Source organism: Vanacampus margaritifer, chromosome 1 (assembly GCF_051991255.1).
Source record: "Vanacampus margaritifer isolate UIUO_Vmar chromosome 1, RoL_Vmar_1.0, whole genome shotgun sequence".
In the NCBI taxonomy this organism is placed as follows: Eukaryota; Metazoa; Chordata; class Actinopteri; order Syngnathiformes; family Syngnathidae; genus Vanacampus; species Vanacampus margaritifer.
In genome coordinates this window covers 26,170,190-26,187,170 of record NC_135432.1, presented here as the reverse complement: position 1 = coordinate 26,187,170, position 16,981 = coordinate 26,170,190, and the positions used below count along the sequence as shown (strand labels likewise).

General features: G+C 38.0%; 1 protein-coding gene across 2 annotated transcripts in view; it reads left to right on the top strand.

Moving 5' to 3' along the window:
- The first annotated feature begins 1,838 nt into the window (after positions 1–1,838).
- The window catches only part of LOC144034591 (plexin-B1-like), a 59,428-nt gene continuing 44,285 nt past the window's right edge, over positions 1,839–16,981 (top strand). Inside the window, exon 1 of one of the 2 annotated variants that reach the window (XM_077543462.1) lies at positions 1,839–2,140. The gene's annotated coding sequence lies outside the window, so the exon portion shown is untranslated. The remainder of the gene's footprint in view (positions 2,141–16,981) is intronic. The other variant, XM_077543472.1, reaches the window with a different exon arrangement.

The following is a 16,981-nucleotide window of genomic DNA, read 5'->3' as shown; positions in this document are numbered from 1 at the left end:
GTTACTTTTTTTTTAGGCTTAACAACTTGCAGATAACCATACTCTTTTTTGGCAAAGGGGGAAAAAAGACACAATTACCTTAGTCTGATAGTGACCAACTTAGCAACCCTCTAGCAGTGGAAAAAGATGTGCTACACCCTGAACTGATCACCAGTCAGTCACAGGGTACATGATACACCATTTATACTGTCACTGAACAGGAATTGAACCCTACCTGCACCAAAGGCAGGCTTCGTTTTCTAAGCATCTCTGGAACTGTCTGATTCACTTATATCATAGTACACATGGCTATTACTTCATGAGTCACGACTGACATTGACGTTTCTCTTTCAGTATACCCTTTTCAATCACTTGCCTCTGGGTTAATGTGTCTGACAAAGGGTCCATAAACTCAGTTAAACTCACATTTATGACTGACATTTCCTCTTCAAGCAAAGGTATAGTCTAGTGAGGGTATTTCTGCAAACCATAAAAATTCATCATAAACTTGCTGTTATGCATAATGCATCCATCCCTTTTATGTGCCGCTCATCCTGATTAGGTTAGTTGAGCTGGAGTCTGTCTCGGCTGACTGACTTTGAGCGAGAAGCCGGGTACACTCACAACTCATCGCAGGACAATCACCCACACTCTTGTTCACATGTTCTGATAATTTAGATGTTCCATTGAACCTAAAATGGTTTGCCTGTGGAACAAGCACAAGATGCAAGCAAACTCCACACAGGAAGGCAGGTTCGAACCACCTGAATATGCTAACCTCCTGTCCACCATGAACCCCTTGTAGTAAAGAGTGAGCAATATGTTATATCTCTGTGGGTGAACCACAGAGCAACAGTTTCTGCCCCCCACCCCTAAAAAAATGTATAGACCTATATTAAAAAATATATATATATTATTATTTTTTTCATCAATAAGACAACATTTGGGGTTGTACATACAGTATGCAAATTCGGCATAAAGTAGTACAGTATGTTTACGAGGTAACATCAACTTTTGTGGAGCACCCTTCATAACGACGATTGCTGACAACTATGGATTTTCCGTGACAAGAGAAAAAGAATCAACAAGCATTTCACTTTCACTAAACACAAACTCAAACTTTCTGGCCAGCAGAGGGCGCCGACAAGCAATCTTGAAAATGACAGCATACAACAGGCTCCTTTTAGCGAACATTTCAAAATACATTGCGAATTTACTGGCCGCTATAATAGTCACCAAACTATACTAGATGTTGGCCTTCTTATGTTGGGGTAAAATTATTTATTTATTTGTTTATTTATTTATTGATTTTTATGTGACCACAGAAACCCATGATAAGGATAAACTAGGCATAACACATCAATGAAGCTCAAACACTTGTTTTGGGCACGTCAAATGCAGACAAATTCATATGGATGATCCTTTCAAAATACAGTATAAGACTTGTGGAAGCACTGCCTGCAGGTGATCAGTTGATTTTATTAAAATTAACAAGAAACACAGCATCTATCAATCCATTTTCTGAACAGTTGATCATTTTCATAATCTCACCAGTGTGTAATAGAAAATTCAAAACTGGTATACTGTATTTCCATTTGTGATAGGCCCATTAATCTTCCCAACTGCCACTCACTGAAAACTCAAAACTGTCCATGGGTGTCATTAAAACTAATGACCCATATTCCAAAATGTCTACTGTACTGGCATATGTATACGGTGTATGATATTTTGATAATGCAGCGTCGCGCTGTTTGCAACAACACGGTCTTCTTTGTAGCCGCTTTCGCACCTGATTTTATTTTGACATGATATGCAGTTTCCTGTCCCGCTCCGTCATACTGCTGGTGCCTTGACTCCTCTTCATTCAACTCTCTGAGACTGGACAGTGGACGCTCGCATTACAACAACCTGCTGGACGAAAAGACTTTGCTTTGGTTTCTGAGTAAACAGAGGTAGTCTTACACATTTTTCGGACACTGAAGTTGTTTACCAACAATTTAGCAAACGACTTGTCCTACCCCATCAAAAAAGACTGAGCCGACGAGCTGCAAAGTGTGTGGAGGTGGATCTACTTTGCTGGTTGTGTCGAGGTGAGAAGTGAGCCGCTTTGCTCGTCTCACCATCCTGGACAGCCGAGGGACCTTCTTGGCCCAAAATACAGGTACGTTCACCGTCACTGTCGTTTGAAACAACACGGAGGAAGTTAATTAAGAAAAAAATAACTTTTAGCATCGGTATTGATGATTTTCCCAACTCTTAAATCGTTACTGTTTTGTGTGTTCTTGTGGTCTGCTACACTCGTTTGACACTTTCATTTTTGTCTGGCTTTTATGTTATATATGTATTTATTTATTTTTTGACTATGCGTTTTCAGACTCATCAAAACAAACGCCATTGTTATTGCTATTTCGCTGTCTCGTGAGCTTGAGCATCTTGTGCACGCACAACTACACACCCCTGGACGGACTCCCTCTTTTGTCAGCTGACAAAGGAATGTGTCAGGCGTGTGCACCAATGCCAAATGCCTTATGCTTTATTGTTCACCTGCTAACAGTGTCTTCTAGTGGACATGTGCACAACTGCTCTGCTGAAGCCTTAGTTGAAAAATCAGAAGTTGCACACTCGCTGCTGAACTTGGCTTGCTTGTTATTGCAGTACAGTACGTGAAGTCTTGCGTCTTTTTACTTTGCAATCTGGAAAGTATGTCTCATATGGATCATGAATCATGTGTCCCTTTGTTCAATTTAGCCCTTTCCAATAGAGTTGTGAATCGCGGTCACTGGCAAATGCCAATAATGTCAGTTCCAATGGATAGATGTGTGTATTTTGGAAAAGCAAATTAATCACTATCTATGTAACTGAGGAAAGAAAAACAAGACATTTTAACTATCCTTTCATCAGTTTTATGCTCATTGTATTTATTTGGGTGGCGGGTCAGCTGGAACCTATTTCAGCTGAATTTGTGCAAGAAAGGAGTCACACCCATTACTGGTCGCCAGTCAATCCTAGGGCACTTAAACAGACAACCATTCATACCCACATTAACACCTACGGATAATTTAGAGCAGGGGTGTCAAAGCTTTGCTTTCATTTTGGCGTGGCCCACATTGGAGCCCCCTGAGGGGGTACATTATAATGGTATACACGAATGGATAAACACTAAGGGTGTCATGATACAGCAAAACAAATGTTTGGTATGGGGGTGCAGCAATGTAACTTCAGTTTTGAATGGCAAACCCTGGCTTTAGTGACCACCATGGGGCGTGTAGGCGTAATGGAGACAGCTGCAACAGAGTCCAAATCGTCAAGTGGTTTTAACAAACAAGAAAGTGTCATTGTACAGTGTTCTGTGATGATAATATTTTTATGGGGCATCAGCAATTAAAAGTGCAGTGTTCAGGTACATTTCTAATTGGAGGGCTTCATCATTGTAAGCTTTCATAGAAAAAATATTTCTGGATTTTTAGTGACACAGCCACATACAGTATACAGTACGCACTAGTGATGCACAGAATATTCGGCCACTGAAAATTTTCAGCCGAAACTGGCAACTTTCGCCATTTTCGGCATTCGTCGAAATAAAATTAAAGCTGAAAGAATATGGCCGAAATAGGTTGTGGTGACGCAAGCAAAAAAACGCTGCAAGCAAGCGTCTGTTTGTATTAAACTCGCTGGCTTTTCACCGTGTGAGTTTGCACCGGTTGCAGCAGCTCTTGGGTTCATTGCGCAAACGGAGGAGAGGGGTGTTGCTTGGTGTACAACATTTAAGAGGGTTGAAAAATGACAGAAATGCCATGTACAGCAGTACTGGTGAGCCACTCTTTCTCCTGCAGCACCTTCCCCCTTTTAATTTTTTTTTTTTTTAAATAAGAGCTTTCCGCGTTTTCACCCGCATCCCAGTGGCCGTGCTAAATACTTTAGCTAATGCTAGCACTATTGCTGTCAACAGTTTTAAACACGGAAACACTTACCGCTACCTCCGGGTGGCGATAGAACTGTACAGGACGCTGTGTGCGACTTAGCAGTCCGTTCCCGAACAAATGTATTTATTTATTTTTAAACGTTGGTAAATATGGGAATGTGCCGATTTTAAGTGCGCCGCACCTTGTCCCGCCGCATGTCCACCTGTGCGAACTACATTGACTATTAAGTGCAATCGCACCGCCAGAAAATGCTCAACCCTCGTTTGGTGTTTAATAATAATAATATATATATTTTTTTAATTAATTATAATAAATGCAATGATAGTAAAAATTGGCATAGTTTTTTTTTCGCTGTTTCAGTTTTCGGCCAAGCATTTTTCATTTTCGGTTTTTATTTCATTGCATCCCTGGTACTGAAGAGGAATCTAGGAATTTTGTCCTCTTTGTGTGCTCCAAAAATGAAGATAGATTTAATGTAAGAAAAATACACCTTTGCAAAAATGATTTTTAATCAATCAGAGATCTCTGGACAGATAACAGCCTCTATCATCACTTAAACATCGTGGGATTCAGAGCGTCAAATGTAGCTCTTCCGCGTGCACAACGGTTTCTTATAGTTAAAAAGACCTCCTCTCTTTCATTTGTAGACAAAACATACTCTCTGGTATTTTTCCATGAGCGATGGCGAAAACAGAGTCAGGTGTGGGTGTTCAAAACAGATTCTGTTCTCAAGGACCAAATGTGTTTTCGCACAAAGCGCTGAGAAGGAACTTTTTTAGACTAAATAGTATGTCCCAACTTAAGGTCAGCCTATACGAAGTCAACACCATCTGCTCTGCACAGGACACAAAACATTTAGACAAGGTTAATATAAAGAATTAAAATGTTAATAATGTGTAACAATGGTTAATAAAATAAAATGAAGTATTAAAAATGTTATAATATCTATCAGTACACACACATTGATCAGTCAGCAGTGTCACCATAGGGGTTTGTAAAAAAACAAAAATGGATTTCAACTGAGAACCAGCCAGGGACCGTGACTTCTTGCTGGTCAGTCAACCTCAGAGGGAAAGAAAGAGGAAAAATGTCTTTCCCCCCGGGGTTGTCGTTCTGCCATGGCCACCTCAGAGTGCACCCACAATGAAGAGACATGTTGGCCACAAGACGCCTGCATGGGAACTAACCAATCAGAGGAAAGCTTTTCTGTATCATATTAAGGAGAACAGAGACCCTATTGGAGCAAACCTTATTTACGTAATTTCTATAATTTTGAATATTAATGACAAAATGGGTTTTTCAGAATCGCAGGCATTTCTGACCAAAGAAAAAGGGCTCATTTCCAACCCAGATTATCTTTCAAATTCGATAAAAGGACATACACGGACGGGACCTTTTAGACAAACAGTGATACTCTCTCTTCCTATCTGATCTCACTCAACTTCAAAAGTTCAAGGGGAGTGATGTGATCAGAAATGAACGTAAATTTTAAGATTCCATCTGGAACATTGTAAAGAAGGCAGAGTGTGTTGGGAAGCACCCTACCTCTATTATCTACTACTTCTGTAATTGGTATCCAAACAAAAATATAGTAAAAATTGTAGAGTAGAATTATTTTCTTGCAAAATGTCTTCAAATTAGGCCTGCACGATATTAGAAAAACATGCGATATAGTTGTTGCAATATCGATATTATTGCAATATTTAACATGTACCTAAAAAAATTATTTTTTTATTATCAAAATGAAAGAATTTTTTTTCATGTGGCAAAATAAGCAAGTTCAATGTATTATTAGTTAACTCATTCACTCCCAGACATTTTCACTGAAGCAGTCCCCTTCACTCCCGGCTGTTTTACTGGATTTTGACAGATTTCGCAAGGCCCACAGAATATTGTGTTCTATTGCTATAAAAACATGGAACCTACCAAAAGAAAGATTAGTCTCTTCTTTAATCAGGGAAAAAAAAGTATATTTCTATATTTTCCGTTTTGCAGCATTGAGCATTAAAATATAATAATACGTTATAATAAGTTGTAATATATAAAAGTTATAATAAGTTTCATCCTTATTCACAAATCTATTTAGAACTGTGAGTAAATTAGCTTTTTTTCAACATGGCCCTGGTTGATCTCGTTTGTTCTGCTGACACCTTCTGGCCGTTTGTGTAATAACTACCATTTCTCCAACCGTTCTTTGCAGTTGAGAGGCTGCATCAAACGTTTTCTGTATGATATAGCATAAAAAAATGTTTAAAAAAAAACCTGTATAAATACGTCTTTGGGACACTTAAAACATTTAAAATAGAGCATTTTTTATATGTTTTTGGGAGCAAATGAGTTTTAATTGTATTTATCCTATATAATGTTCAACTATTGGATGGTGATGCACATTCAAGTCTGCGTCTGACTGGTCAAATTCAGATAAAAGCATAAAATTCCATATGAAACTTATTGCATGTCTTTGTGATATGCATATTGCAAGGGCCAATATCGATATCGATATTTTTTTGATATATTGCCCAGCCCTACTTCAAATGTCTGTACCTTGTGGTAAAATTTACCTCCAATGTACACTTTAGGACTAATTATTGGTTGACAGGACTAGACCAAACTCAAAAACATGCAAGGATGCAAAAGCAGTGGCTTTTGAAGCATCACCCTAATTTGTTGTTGCCTTACTGGCAGTTAAAAACGATGTGATAAAGGCTATTTGGGGAAGCCCAAAGATTTATGGATTATGTCTCGTTTACAACCATTGAAAAGATTCTTGTCCTGACATATGCCAACTCCAGAGTCTCCTCAGTCTGCCCTTTCTCTGCTCCCTCATGATCAGGGTGTTCCAGCTTCCACACATTCTTGGATAGCTGGCCATCTGCTAACTGAGGGTCGCTTCCAGAAGTGCTAGATCACATTACCCACTCGTGACTTATTTAAAGGATATGAATAAAACTGTGCATATTTGTGGCATTATGAGTGACTTTCGTGTGAATTGGATTCAGTCCATGTCTGTCACGTTTGCCATTTCAGATGCTTGGACGGCAACCAGATATTTTCACAATTATACGACAATTGGCTCCCCCTGTTTAGAGCTTTTCAAGTTATTCCACAGTGCAGTTGTCAATAGGTGGCATGCAGGAAGTGCTTTGGTTGCCATCTGGACCTTCAACCCCTTAGACACACTAGTACTACACACACAGCAGTAGGTTGAAAGGGCACTTAAACTGGCAGCTGGTCAGTGAAAAGTGATGCTATGCAGCTGAAACGACCATATTCTAGGCTTTTCAATGAATCATATAAGTAAGACTGTGGAAGTATGAACACAGCAGTCAACTGGCTCTTATAATTTATAGTTGCCAAGTTGGACCGGCTGCCTTTTGAGCAGCACCAGGACAATGAATAATGAGGAATCCTAATGCTTTTGAAAAGAAACGCCTAGTAAACCCTCCCTTGCATCTGTTAAATCTCAGGTGTCAATAAGTTGGCATGCAAAAATGTTTTAGTGCTTCATTTTGTCAGATGTTCTGTATGTATAGTCAAGGAATTCGTTTTGGCTTTGGTTAACATTCATATAGAAATTCTGGTGATCATGTGGATTTTGATTGATCCGATTTGTGCGTTTAAGCATTGTTTTGACTCGAGTCAATGTAAAAATAATATGCTCACTATTTTTATTTCAATTTACCACACAGGCTGTTGTGCACACACAACATTGGTAGAGTCAGGGTATTTAGCTGTTGGGCTGACAAGTATAGGAATATACTCTATATAATTAAGAACAGCAGACATATGGTTTTATTTTAACGAATCTGCTAACAATTATTATTATTTTTTTTGTCCATGCTTGTCAGTATTTTGTTTGTTTAAACAAAGTAATAATGATCAGCTTTTGTCTTGATGTTGAGGGTCTGCGCTCATCTTCAAAACAAATTGAAGAGGGAGGGGTGGTTTTAGAGGAATTATGTGTGTGAAGGACAGTTCAGCCAAACATTGCAGATACTAAAACAAAAAGTGTTTTTATTTGATGTTTTTTAAATCAACAATGCAGTACATGCAGAAGACCAACAGAACTTGTAATTGTGATTGTCGGGAGATTACTACAGTAGTAAATTAATTAACTTAATTTTTTACTATTGATTAAGGCAATTTAAATGTCCATTCCTAAATGGGACTAGGACTGTTACAGCATTACCCCAAAATTTAGGCTCGATTAATTTCTCGATTTCAGACGCACAACAGTTCAATACACGATTCACTCCGAACCTGCTGCAAATAGGGTCTAGTTGAATACATGATTTCCAGGCTCCAAGGCTAGTCTTATGTTTCTTCTCAAATTAATTATGGTTATTTTATATTCATTTTCTCTCCACTGTCTGTAAGGTCAAATAGCTGTAGCTAGATTGGAGGCACAAACTGTGATTTGGATGGGTCATTTCATGGGTGTCATGCAATTTCAAAGAGGACAAGTTTGCGTCTTAGAATGTCATGTTTTTCGATTTCAATATTCATTACAGCCCTACAAATTAGTCATTCCTTTTCTTGGTGAGCAGTCATTCATTCTTTGTACTTAGATTCCATCTTTTACAAGAGCCAGTGGAAGTCCATTGGAAAAAGTCCTGATAAAGAGCGGTGACCAGTAAAAGTTTGAATATTTCCACTGTGAGAATGTGCATGTTAGATCTGGATATTAGAAGTGTTTTGGGCGTTAACTTACCAGCCCTTGCAGCAGCTGGTGGTCTCGCATGGTGCATTCTTCTCTTATGGGTGTTTGTGCTACTGAGGGGTGTGGGAGTGAAGAATTTGCTTTTGCTGGAGCAGTACCATGGCCACAGGCATCGCTGGTTAGATAAGGAAATCCCGGACCCATATTTTCTTCCCATCCCCATACCACACAGTCAAAATGCCTCTCAAATAGTTGATTCAGATATACACACTGCTGTATCTGCTCCCTTGATTGGATGTGGGGCTTTAGTCAAGCCTGTGAAGGTGTTTGGCTGACTGTCACATTGGCAGCCAAATGAATGCCTCTTTTCATGAGCAGCAAGTTTCCATCCTACTGTACTTACATGCAAATCCCCAATAACCTCTCATGCTGACTGCACACAAAGAGGCAAAGAGAAAATAGCTCACAGATGTAATGTGCTTGGTTGCAGTTAGTTATTGTTCAAAGTTTGTCAGCGTGTCTTTTCTGTTTTAAGATTTAATAATCGACCTGAAATCGATCACTTATGGTTTACGCCAGGTAGGAGGAGTGGCCTAGAAGTTTAATATATTAAGTAGTTCACAAATTGGATGGATGGATGGATGGATGGATGGATTCAATACATATACTCACTTTAATATCACTAATGGGATTTGTTTCCCTAATACAGCCCTGAGTTTGATTTTGATTACTGTGCCTGTTGGAAAGTACTGTACATTTGATTATTTTATATAGAAGCACCACTGGACGCATTTCTCATTTGATATAGGCCTCTTTAATGCCACTTCAAAATAAAGTGAGAACAGGTCATAGTGTGTTGTATAATTTTTCATAGAATAATTGAAAATATATCATGGTTCTTCCCACCTTATTATCCAACTCGACTGTGAAATGTTACTTCAGGACCTCCTAGACAGCTACCAAAAAATGTCAATATTGTAAATAATAAATAAACAGTAGTGTCCTGCTTGGTCAATGTAAAATTTTCAGCATATCTGCTGGTCTGACTTTGTCCTCAAATTCAGAATAAAATCATTTTTTATATTTGCCCATGCACTTCGTAGAATTAAATTACTTTGCGGTTTCATTTAATCAGCAAGATAAACCCCTGTTTGTGTATGAATTTAATGCAACATGGGCAAGATTAAACCTTTGCAATGTAATACACTTTTCAAAAATAATCTGTTTACAGCAGGACAGAAGTAAGAGTAAGAGGAGGGTGTGGTTCTATTGTAAGGAAGCAGCCTCAAGCCCAACATTTGCCTTTGCCACCATCTTCTATCCCTGTACCCAATTCTCTAGAGATCCTCAGTTTAGCCAATAACCTAGACCTCTGAAACAAAACTCACAATTTTTTTTTTTTCTACAGGAGAGCTCAGTATTGTTCATTCGATTTGACATCATCATTGCTCTCCTTTTTTGAAAATTTTTTTTTTTTTAAAAATCCAACAAATCAATTAAAAAAAAATTTAATAATTTTTTTTTTTAAATACATATACATATATATATATATACACATATACACACATATATATATATATATATATATATATATATATATATATATATATATATATATATATATATATATACCCTTTTTTTTGTATGTGGGTGAGTAAGTGTATGTGCGTGTGTGTGTGTGTGTGCGTGCGTGCGTGCGAGCGTGTGTGTATTCATCAGTTCACCTAAAGCCCATAAAAAAAAAATCCCATACTAATAATATAATATAATAATAAATTGCCAGATGCAGAAACATCAATGTAAGTTATCACGATGTAGTGGCTCTCGCTAACAGACAGAATTAAGTAACCGGAATTAGGTTAAAAAATTCTATATACGTAGACCATGTTTCTATAAATTTTGATATTTGGTTTTTATTTGAGGCAGATATTTTTTCCATTAAAATGTGATTTATGAGGAGGTTAGACCATTGGTCGATATTCAGAGTTTGTTTATTTTTCCAGTTAACAAGAATTGTTTTTTTAGCGATAGGAAGGGCTACAAGTGTAGATTGAAATTGTTTATGTGGTAAGTCAGTTGTTGTTAGGTCACCTAGCAAACACAAGTTTGGAGATAAAGGTATCCTACAGTCACAAAACTCACAATTTTAACCCTCTCTAGAAACCACATACAGTATATTCACTAAGAAGTTATCATTTAAATCAGGTGTGGGTAACTGGTACCGCAGGCAGTATGCTGCGCTTCATTGCCCTATCTGATGTTTCTTAAGATCGAACACATGATCTAAATTAATTGCTACAGGAAATAATGCCGCCCTGTTATGAAAACTGTTACAAATTGAATTATATCTGACTTACTGTAATACTGAACTAGATTTAACAATAATTAAGAGCAAACATGTTTGTACTTTAGCCCCTTCCGTCATTTGCCTGTGCAAGATCAGTTGCCAGAAGCCAGAAACGTAAACCTGCTTCCCCTTAAGCCTTTGGCCCTAATACCCACTGACAAACCCCAGGACAGTTGCTTTTGCAGAACTATGCCAGACTAACTCACAGCTGGAGAATTCCTCTCCATCGAGAAGTACGTACATTGCATTTTTATGACCTGGTGGCATAGGCAGCTGCCAGCCATATTCATTACAGCACATAAATGACACTCCCTATAATAAATACATAGAAATGAACTATATTTTCTACCAAACCACCAGTGTCAGTGTAATCAATATAATTTGCACAAGTGTCAAGATAAAATCCTGGGAATTGATTGATCTGGCAAACCCAGCTCAACTGCTTTATTCTCCTGTCAGTATAGCGAATGGATTTAGGATTACGTGTTTGTACACATACAAAGCAGGTCTTCAGGCCATTGCTAAGTCCTGCTCAACTCAGAGCTGACTCTTGGGCCTGCAGGTGCTCGCTATTATGAGGAGGTTCATTTGATCCTTATGTTTATTAGCAGCGAAGGGGATTTGAGAACATCAATATAGATGCAATAAGATAGTACATTGATCAAATCTCTTTAGGCTACTCAGGAGAAGAGGATGAATAGGAATCTTCTCCCCTTCAGGGCCACATCTGTCTTGGATCCTTGTTAAAAATGTTCTTGGCGTCAACTCTGGCTGGTCACTAATGTTAGTGTTATTGGAGCTCCACATTTTTTTAGGGTGTTTTCATGTAGTGATAAACATTGTTCTAGTAAAAAAGACTTGTTCTTGTACTTCCTGTAAAATATGCTGACTAGAAGGACAGTGTTTCCTCCACTGTTGGGGGTACATTTAATAGTGTGGGCGTTCATCAAATAAAGCGGTTGACAATTTCTTATGTTTTTCCCTTCTTGAGAGGATTATTGTAATGTTTACATTGGTGAATCAGCTTACACTGTACTTTTTGACGCTGTGATGTTGAGGGCAGCAAAACCCTCCTAAGTCTCACTGATTGATAAAAAAAAAAAAATGTGGGGAAGTAATAAGGTTGACGATTAAGCTATAAAACCTCCAGGCTGCCCGCCACCCAGTATGAATCAACACACTCAAAAGTTTTCCCTGAGTTTTGTGGTATCTCAGCCAGTGCTTTAATTGAAAATTCCTGCAAAAACCTTCAGGCTTGACTTTTGTTGTTGTTGTTGATGTTTTTTTAATTACAAAAATTATTTTAATTTTAGTAGACAAGAGAGAGCAAGTAAGTTGCAAATGTCTTAGTCCAATGTAGTGTACGGCCAAATGAAAATGTTTGATTAATGTATGTAATTAATAGAATTTTTTCATGTATTAATTGCCAATTGCCAGTTGTATAGGGTAATATAAGAACTATGACCCTTTTTGTCACCATTTTGTTGGTTTACCAACTGCAGAGTTACAGCACTAGATGTAGAGAGGCAGTCTGATGATTAATTACCGGTTTTGCGAGGCAAATGAGAAAGAAATAGGATGAACACTATTGACATAGATCCACCTACTCAGCCTGTGATGACGATTCAAACCACATCAGGATTTACAGTTTCAAAACCTACCGTGACGAATTGATCTGAACACTCACACTTTCTCGAAGCATGTCTTCATATTTCATGCTATTTGCACAAGCAGCATGCTAAATGAATAATGACATTCCACTCATTCTAGTAGCATAGCAGCCATCCCCACACAACTGATTTGATTATTATTTAATAACCTCATTTATGGGAACCTTTTTATATAAACTACCAATTAAAAGTAACCTTCTTTAAATTTTTCTATCAGGCTGCAAATTATGTACAGTACTATAATGGCCTTCTGTTATTTATATTGAAGTAAGTTGTATTGTCGGCAACACACAAGTGCATGACTTTATTCGGTGAATGTAAGAAGTTTATGTTTCACTCTGGCTCAGGCATTTTTGCTTACCCGTAAATTGCATGTTCTACCTTCACTTGCAGGGATTCTTCCCTGGTATTCCGACTTCATCCCCCATAGCAGCTCTAAATTCCCTATAGGTGTGAATGTGTGTGTGAATGATTCGCTGTTTTAAAACTCTATGTTAATGCTGCTGATGAATAATGATCATCTATCAAAGCTACCTTTAGCCCTAAATCCTAGGCTCCACTTAACTGATCGTAAATAGCAGTAATATCCTCATGCAGTTCCTGCACTATTCATGTTGCATTCCACTTACCCATAAACTACAGTTCAACAGGAAATGCTTTTCCCATTTAGTTTGAAATTTCGCTGGCAAGTTGGTATTGAACCTGAAAGTGGCTTTAAATTACTCATTTCTCAGGCTCATGGGATATCCAGTCCGTAAGTGGCTGACTGTTTTATTAGATATAGAGAGAAGATCACTGTAAGAGAGAGGATACATTTCCATAGTCAACAACAGTTGAAGCCATATAATAAAGGATTTTAGCCTATGACCAGTGAACACAGGAAACTATTATTATTCATGTTTGCTATATAAACTGAGTGATGAATGCCATTCAAAATGTTTGACTTGTTTGATCATAGCAATTCAAGTCTCATGACTCATTTCTATGAGGTGCAGCCACAATGAAATCAGGTGTGATTATTAACTTAAAGCCAACATTTTCAACATAGCAAACATGGAATAAACTGGGATTTTCTCTATTCAGTCTTTATTCGGTTACGACCATGATGGTCATTTTCCAAGTGGCCAACATCAGTTTATTTTTCAGAACTCTCTTATAGCAAAAATGATCTTCCATTCTGACAAAGCACATAACGACTAGGATATATGAATCCTTTCTATGTAAAAAAATAGATGAAGAAGATGTTGCTTGGATGGCAGCATATGTTGTTCCAAAACCCACATATAAGTTTATATATAGCGCTTTCACAGATGTACAAGTCACCCATGCTCATGGGCACTAACGCAATTCTCTCAATACGAAATGTGGAGACGTCAGACCACAGCACTTTGTGTCAGCCCATCTCGGATGAGCTCAGGCCCAGAAGAGCCGGCGGTGTTTCAGGTTGTTGTTGATACTGATTATGACTTTCGCTTTGCATGGTAGAGTTTGCATTTGTAGATGTAGCAGGAAACTTTGTTTGTAAGCATTGTTGTCACCATGGGACCCACCCGCATTGTCATATTGTTGCTAAATTGTGACCCATTTTATAGAAGTTAAAAGCAATAAAGCATTTTTTGTTTAAACATAGCCTATAATATATATATGTACATGTGCAGTATGTTACATTTTTAAACACAGTTTTAAATGAGATTGGCATACCACAGAAAGCTTATTAATAGCTCTTACATTTGCTACCCAAAGGCTAGTGATGGGTACAGAAGACTGTACTTTTTGTGGTATGGACCAATTTGGGTTGGTATTTCCGATTCACGTAAAATTAAACGGTGCCATGTTTCGGTTCTGATGCGCCTCTTTCTAAGTTGTGATTGTGCGGGAGTACAACAGTTGACGATTTTTCATGGCGCACTGGAACGCAACATTTCCATACACCAGCGTACTGACATCACCCACTTGTGCAGGATTTCACACGCTAAGAATACAATTCTGACCGGGTTTGCAAACGAGCGAGATTTTTGCGGCACCAAGCCAAACAAATACAGTTTATGAAGCATGACAGCCTCCGCGCCAGACGCAGGCTGGCAATGTCCCCGGTTCCCTGCAATCAGTGCAGGGCTGAAAGGGAGGTGTCGGCGGTGTCGTCCCTTGCTGCACCCGCGCACGCCACCCGCACCGAAACTGAGAGGTCCGTCTTTGCCAAATCTTTTTTTTTTTTGCTATAATAATTCATTCAGGGGCGGTGGCCTACCAAAAAAACAAAACAAAAAAATGTGATATGCCATATACAGTAGTTGAATATCGTGGTCTTGATATTATTGCAATTTTTAACATGTATCTAAAGAAATTTTAATCTAATGAAATAATTACATTTTGTTCATGTGGCAAAATAAGCAAGTTCAATGTATTCTTAGTTAATTCATTGTTATTACCCTAGATGATGCTCAACTATAGGATGGTGATGCATATTTAATTTTGTCTGTCTAGTCAACAATTCCATAAGAAACTTATTGCATGTCTTTGCGATATGCATATTGCATGGGCCAATATTGCGATACTGACATTTTTTCTATATAAAGCCCTCCCCTCGCCATCCCGGTCAAATCTCCAAATTTTTACAAACCCAAAGTTGGCAAGTATGGCCTGCTCCCACTACTGAATTATTTTTCTAGAGGAAACACTGCAATAGGTAAATACTGTAGATAAATTGGGTTTTTTGTCTGAAACCCAAACACAAGTTTGTTAGTTAATATTGTATTTTTTTAGAACGTAAAAATTTAATACCACCTTAAACTTTTTACACTTTCGTGACCATTGTTATCAAAACATGAGAGGTATGAGGTGCATCTGCAACACAGCTTTTATCATTGTATTAGACTCTCATTATTCCTTAAAGTTGTTTTATCCCTTTAAAGTTCCATTGCAACTAGCATAGGAAGTGTCATAAACACTAGTTGTTTGGACAACAGCTAAAAATGACTTGAAGTCAACTAATGCATTTTCCACTAATACCGCACTCATTGCGAAGACGACACTTAAATCTTCCAGTCGACTTCATGATCTTCTCAGTTACAAACAGATGGTAGCGGCTCACTGTGTGTGTGTCTGTCTCCAGGTGCGGTCCTCCGCTTTCCACCCGCATAAACACCATGATTATTATTCTAATAACATGCTTTCACTTGAAGGTGTGGGACAGAAGCTTGAAAAATAGGGCAGAAGTTGCTTTCATAGAGTGTGTGAGTGTGTGTGTGTTTACACTTAGTAGGGGGCAATTTAGCAGCTGGACAAACAGACTTGATCCGATTACTGCTCCACTAGGAGACCACTAAGGAGTCTGAAGAAGCACATCTACTTTCTTCACAGACAAATTTTACGTAACATGAATCCAAACAAAACCATTTTAAATTATAGGACATGCAACAACAAAAAAACACAGTATAGTATTATTGAATCCATTATTTGATCATTTAGTGATAAAGGTGGTAAAATTGTTGATAAAACAATTTTGCCAAAATAATCATATAATCACATCAAACATGATTTAGCTAAGGGACTGTAACAATTTCTTGTCATGTATCCATCATGCTCTTCTTCTCTGGCTAAATGGAACTTCCTCTCCCCCGCATCTTACTGAGCCGAACCTTGTCAGGCCAGGCCATGTATGCTTCCCTCTCCTCCCTCTCTCCCTCCCAGCTGCCATTTGTTGCATCTTTTCTTTTTCCAGGGTGCACAGTTTGACCCCAGTTGCCATTGACACTTGCATTTGTGTGGCGACAGCCAATCAATAGAAACTACTATGGCCCAGTGTCAGATGTTGAGTCCACTAATTGAAACCAACAACAAGCCACAGTAGACGACAATGAGCATTTTTAGGCACATGTGTGTGTCAGGGTGATGAATGTGGAGGATAGAAAATCTGTCACATTCACATGGTGATCACTAGTCATGAGCCTTTGTTAGGAAAGAAAAGCAACAACAAGAAAATCCCAACAACCATTTGACAGAGGTATTACATTGTGATTAGAAGCATGTCCTTATCCTTATTTCTTTCTTCTAAACAGAATAAATTAAATAGCAATTTAAAAATTTGATAGAATATCCTTAAACACATTTTGTTAATCTTCTAAATGTTTTGCATGGGGTGATGTACTAACATTGCATAATTTTTTTTAGTTCCTTGCTTTTAATTTGTCTGATTTAAACGATTCAATTGCCTCAAATGAATGGTTAATCCAGTGTGTTGTTTATTTGTTTGTTCTAAGTACAGCATGTCTGCCATCTTTTTGTAGTGATGATAGGCACTATTATTTTGGTGTGCATTGCTGCAAGGACAACACTTGTGTTAATTTGAATTTGAATTCTACTTTGATATCCTTGCTTTATCTCCATCTTATTTTGACTCTTC